General features: G+C 42.2%; 1 long non-coding RNA gene across 1 annotated transcript in view; it reads right to left on the reverse strand.

Annotated features, from left to right (window-relative positions):
* The window catches only part of LOC138260745 (uncharacterized), a 201,175-nt gene extending 196,082 nt beyond the window's left edge, over window positions 1-5,093 (reverse strand). Inside the window, exon 1 of the long non-coding RNA XR_011198956.1 lies at window positions 5,003-5,093. This is a non-coding gene — a long non-coding RNA (uncharacterized lncRNA). The remainder of the gene's footprint in view (window positions 1-5,002) is intronic.
* Between the last annotated feature and the right edge of the window lie 907 nt (window positions 5,094-6,000).

Consider the following 6,000-nt stretch of genomic DNA (forward strand, 5'->3'; position numbering starts at 1 on the left):
GGAGGGATTTGGGAGAAGGCTTAGGTTAGTGGGTTTGAACTTATCTCTTTTGCAGCGTTAGTCTTCAGAAAGTATTGCCAATCCTCATTCTGTAAAATTGAATAAAAAACTATGGAAACTAGAGTAAATGGTCTAATAGAGAAAAGTGTGGGAATTTATTAAACAGAAGTCTTACAAATGAACACGAATCTAAAGAGACAGATTATTGGCTAGGTAACTGTAATGGCTGAACATAACACATTCTTATGATCATTCAAGAAACACCTATGAGCCATCCACCAGAAACACTTTAATCTGAGATACGACTTTATTAATACAGCTGTTAAGAGTTGAGTAAACATCTCTGAAGTCAAGCAGCTTATCCTTTTTTACTGAGCCACTGTCTAACGCTGCTTAATTATTTTCAATTACAGGCTAAGTTTTACACCAGAAATTAGAGTTTAGATAAGACATTTCTGAAGAATAAATATGAATACTGACATGAAAACAGTGAGAACTCTCACCACTTATGTTAAATAGTGCTTTTCATAACAGACCAGTGAGCCCCGGGCTGGCGCAGGAAATATGTAGAGATTTATTTCAGTCACAGAATGTGTTAGTCTGATTTTTTTTTAAATAAATGGTAGAAACCTGACTCGTCAGGACTAACAAGTGTAATAAACAGCACAAGGTACTACCTGGCATACAAGTCGTAGAAATACTCCATCGTTAATGTGAAAAGGGTCCCTCGTTTATTTAGTGTTGAAACTGACCAAGTGTAGTTTATAAATTGTTCACCCTCTTAATTCTTAAAAAGGGGCTAAAAACAACATTGTGCACCAAGAGCGATTCAAGGCCACAGATATAAAGAATTATAGATTGCTAACACTGAATAATCGAGGGGTTCTGAGTGACAGCAAATAGACAAAGAGAGACAAAAAACTGCCCATGTACTTGCACATTTTTTTGCTAATGGTAGGCAGGGGTGAGTAACAGGCACGATTGGTGAGTGGGATGGGGAAGAAGCAATACGGACAACGGGGGTGGGAGGGTAATCAAATAACATGAAAAACTGAGGTGGGTAGAGAAGAAGCATCACAACTAAGGGGGTTAGGGTAAAACAAGCAATACAGACACCTGGTAGGAGGTGAAGAAGCAACACAGACAATGAGGGGTGGGGGTGGGAAGGGAATAAACAACTTGGAAAATGAGGGTGGGGTAGAAAAGGCAAAAAGCAACACATACAAGGGGCTGAAAGGAAAAGAAGCAATACGGACATAGGGGAAGAGGGGAAGAAGCAACACATACAACGGGGTGGGAGGGAAGAAGCAGCATGGTTACAGGGAAGGGAAAAAGCAACACGGACAAGGATGATAGGGGAAGAAGAAGGAATAAAAATACCTCAAGCACAGCCTGATTAGCATTAGGACGGCAATCAAGCTGAAGCATTCAGTATTTGGGTCATGCTCCAGCTTAAAGAAAAGCAAGTGAAGATAACACACACTAGCCAATTAGAAGACAGCAAATAAGAGTGACAATGAAGCCAATGAACCGCAGGCAATGGAGGTCTGCAAGCCACTTGTTCCGCACAATATTTCTTGCAAGTGACAGTGCATTCAGCTCATGCACTGTTGATTGTGAGACCTAAAAAGCGGCCCACATACTGCAAAACGGGCAGTTTGTACCTTGTAATTAAACACTGTATAGGTGTTTTGTGAGGCATGGTAGACTGCGTACACCGACCCACTAGACTTGTAAAAAGCCAAAGAAATTGACCCACACACCGGCCTGTAAGACCAGCCCTCCTGACACTGCCAGACTGCCGTATAGTCCAGACTGACTCTGTAGGTCACATGTTCAAATCCTGTCAAGGCCAACTCAGCCTATCATCATTCCAATGTAAATAAATTAAATAAAAATAAATTTATAAAAGTAACATTTGCTATTTGTAGTTTTAAGAAAACACAAACTGTGGTAGGAAGCACTGTATAAAACTTGTTAATATTAGTGTGTTATGACTGACTTTTTCCCAGCCTTATAAGTCCTTCCAAGGCAGCTGCCCTTCTGGATATAGGATTTCAATATGCACCAGCAAGCATCAATAACATTAAAAATAGTAATAATGTTTGAGGCAGAGGCTTCAAGACACGTGCGTCCCTTTTTAGTCTTTGTAGCAATATTGAAGCGATAGAAAAACAGAGATACAATATGTTTGTGTCTATGTTTATATGTTTGTGTGGCTGTATGTGCCTCTATGTCTGTATGTGTGTGTTTCGGTGTGAGTGTCTGTGTTTGTCAGTATGTCTGTGTGTGAGTATGTGTGTGTTTTGGGTATGTTTCTATGTGTGTGTATGAGAGTATGTGTGCTGCGATAAGTGTGTCTCTGTGCGTATGTGTACTGCTGTGCAAATAAGTGTATGTGCCTCCATTTCTCTATCAGTATGTCTAAGCATGTATGTGTATATGTCTGTCTGTCTAGCAGTGTGTATGATTGTGCCTGCATGCACTTGTGTTTGTATGTGTCCATCCATGTGTACATTTGTCACTGTGCCCCTTGTATGTGTCCCTCTGTGGGCCTATTAGTGAGTTTGTGTGTCTGTTCCCAGTTGTGTGCACCTGTGTGTCTGGCAGTAACTATATGTGCCTCTGTGGGCCAGGCAGTGCTTAGCATCTGTGCATATCTGTGTGTAGCAGTGTGTGTGCATGCCTTGGTTTATATGTGGCTGTAAGTCTAATCGATATTTATGTATGTATCTGTGCCTGCGTTTCTGTGGTTTGTAATATGCTTCTGTTTGTATCAGGCAGAGTGTAGGTGTGTCTGTGGCTATGAGTGTCTAGCTGTGTATATGTGTCTGTGTATGTCGGCAGAGTTTATGTGCCTTTGTGTGTGTATCTCTGTTTCCACCATGTGTAGCAGTTTGTAAGTGTCGGCAACAAGGTGATTCTAGCAGTTTGTCTGTCTTTTCCTGTGTGTCTAGCAGTGTGTATGTACATGTGTGTATGTGTGCCTGTGTGTATCGAGCAGTTGTTATGTGTGTGTTTAGCAGTGTGCATGTATGTTTCTAGCAGTGTGTATATGTTTGTATATGTGTGTGTGATTAGCAGTGTGTGTGTGTGTGTGTGTGTGTGTGAGAGAGAGATCCTGTGAGTGTCTAGCAGTATGTGTGTGTGTCTGAGTCCCTTCCTGTATGGCTAGCTGTGTGTTTCTGTACCAGTTGTTAGGAGTATGTATGTGCTTGTGTCTATTTGCACGTGTGTGTTGGTTTGTGCCTATGTGTCTAGCAGTGTGTTTGTTTCTGTGTGTACCTAGCAGTGCGTTTGTGCCTCTCTGTCTCTAACATTAAGCGTGTGGCTGTTCATGTGTGTGTTTAGAAGTGTGTCTTTACCTGTGTGTCTAGCAGTCAAAATATGTTTCTAACAGTGTGTGTTGGCGTCCTTGTGTGCTTAGGAGTGTGTTTGTGTCTATGTGTGTCTAGCAGTGTGTATGTGTGTCTAGCTGTGTATATGTGTTGAGCACTGTGTATGTATGAGTGTGTGTGTGTGTCTGTCTGTACCCGTGTGTCTAGTAGCCTGAATATGTCTGTGCAGGTGTGTGTCTAGCAGTGTGCTTGTGTGTGCCTTTGTGCTTTGAAAAGTGTGTATGTGTGCGTTTAGCAGTGTGTATATGTGCCTCTTGAAATATGTATATGCGTGTTTAGCCTTGTGTGTGGGTCTAGGAGTGTGTATGTGCCTCTGATTGACTGTATCTAACAGTGTGTGTGTATGTGATTGGCAATATGTACATCTCTGTGCCTGTGTATGTTTAGCAGTGTATATGTGTGTGTCTAACAGTGTGTACATTTCTGTTCATGTGTGTCTAGCAGTGTGTATACACCTGTATGGGGAACAGTGTGTGTGCGCCTGTGTTTCGAGAAGTTTGTCTCTGTCTGGGCCTGCATATCCAGCAGTGTATTTGTATCTGTGTGTGCATCTAGCTGTGTGTTTGTGCCTGTGTGTGTCTAGTAGTGTGAATGGGTCTGTGTGTGCCTTGCAGTGTTTGTGTGCCTACGTTTATCAGCAGTGTGTATGTGCATGTTTAGCAGTGTGTCTAGCAATGTGTATGTGTCATGTGCCTAGGTGTGTTTAGCAGTGTGTGTGTGTGTGTGTGTGTGTCTAAGTAGCAGTGTTTATGTCTCTGTGCCTTTGTGTCTAACAATGTGTATGTATGTGTCTAGCAGTATGAACTTGTGTGTGAATGTGTTGGCCTAGCAGTGCGTATGCACCTGTATGTCTAGCAGTGTGTGTGTGTGTGTGTGTGTACTGGTCTAGCAGTTTGTCTCTGTGCCTGTGTGTCCAGAATTGTATTTGTGTCTGTGTGTGTAGCAGTGTGTGTGTGTGCCTATGTGTATCTATCAGTGGGCCAGTGTGTCTAAAAGTACGTGCGTGCCTGCGCCCAGCCGTGCATGTGGATACCCACATGTGTAACAGTGTGTAAGTGTCTGTGCCTGTGTCGAGCAGTGTGTATGCTTGTGCACCTATTGCCTACCATGAATCCAGAGAACAGATCAGATGAAAAAGCGTCGAAAGGATTGCGGAATTTTTCATAAATGTTGTTTTAAACTGAGACCCCGGGGGTGCAACGAGTCCTCTCCCAAGAGGGAGAGCACTGAGCTCCGGATCTTTCAGAGTTAAATATTTATGCATAGTGGCAATCTTTGCTAAAATTATCAATTGACGATTAATTGATTTGTGTTAACGCACGAGAACCACTTAGGGAGTCAAATTCTCAGTGATCAAAAATATCAAAAACGAAAAAACATGTTTCTTTCTAAACTTTTTAAGTGGAAGAAGTGTGACATATTGAGATGAAAATTGTTGTGAATTCTTCATAGACTATGACAGGCAATAGACACTTTAAGAAAACACAAGCATTTACAATGCACGGGGTCTCGCATTTGCTCGAGTTAGAGCTATTAGCGTTCTAAACTCCTAACCGGACGTTTCTTGCCACATACATTGAAAATGAAAAGTAATACAGTCTCACCTATGCGAGCCGATTCAAAGCGCCCCAAAAGGAAATTGAAGTTCGCTCATAGTCAAACGTATCGGCGAAAGTGCAATTAGCTATGTAACAGGGTCCTATCCAAGGTGGTAACCATACCGCCCCAAGGAGGCAGAAACGTAAAGCATTTACCAATAAAAACAAAGGATTTTTGAAAGGCAAGCCTATGAACGAGTGATAGCGATGGGCGTGCAGTGGGCGTGGTTAAAAGCCCGGATACATACCAACATGCATGCTGCTATGCTCCGACCTAATAAGGAACACGGGCAACAGGAGTTAAAGAAAACACAATACAAATAGCAGGAGCAGGAGCTAAGCAGAAAGAAGAGAGAGAAATACTATCTAAATCAAAATGGGAGCAGCAAAAGACTCTAATAAAGGGGAAACTATGAGTACTTGGTTTATGACCATATGAAAGAGAAGGAAGTGACGCCAGCATACGCTGCCCAATTAGAAGCAGCAAACAAAGAGCAACAATGAATCCTATGCAGTTCCAGACAAGACCCAACTATCCTATTAATCACTGTTTACCCAGCTTAAGTTTACGTTATATATGTTTAAAAAAACTGTCCTCCTGTCACCCCACTCCCTTCACCCTCTGTGCCCTTCTCCACTCCCAAATCTGTGCAAGAACCAGTGCTGCACTGAAAGACTCAGAGAGCCCTGTAAGAGAGGCCCAGAATTCCCTTTTGACATAGGAACAGTGAAAACAACTTTTGTTTCCCACTATTGCTACATCCAAGCATCGAATAACCAGGTTCAGAACCTGATTGTTCATGTTTAAGGTTTCCAATGGAATCAATACATGGCATATAGAATGGTAGTTGGAAATGGTGAATTACAGAGATGTTTTTCTCTGAGTGTTTCTGAGTGATATTAAAGAAACAACAAGAGCAAACCGCAGCCTCCTCCCTGGCCTAAATTAAAAAAAAACAATACCTGGCCTCCTGCGACCTCCTCCACCACTCTCTGTCTCATCA

The sequence above is a fragment of the Pleurodeles waltl genome, chromosome 10, assembly GCF_031143425.1.
Source record: "Pleurodeles waltl isolate 20211129_DDA chromosome 10, aPleWal1.hap1.20221129, whole genome shotgun sequence".
Classification (NCBI taxonomy): Eukaryota; Metazoa; Chordata; class Amphibia; order Caudata; family Salamandridae; genus Pleurodeles; species Pleurodeles waltl.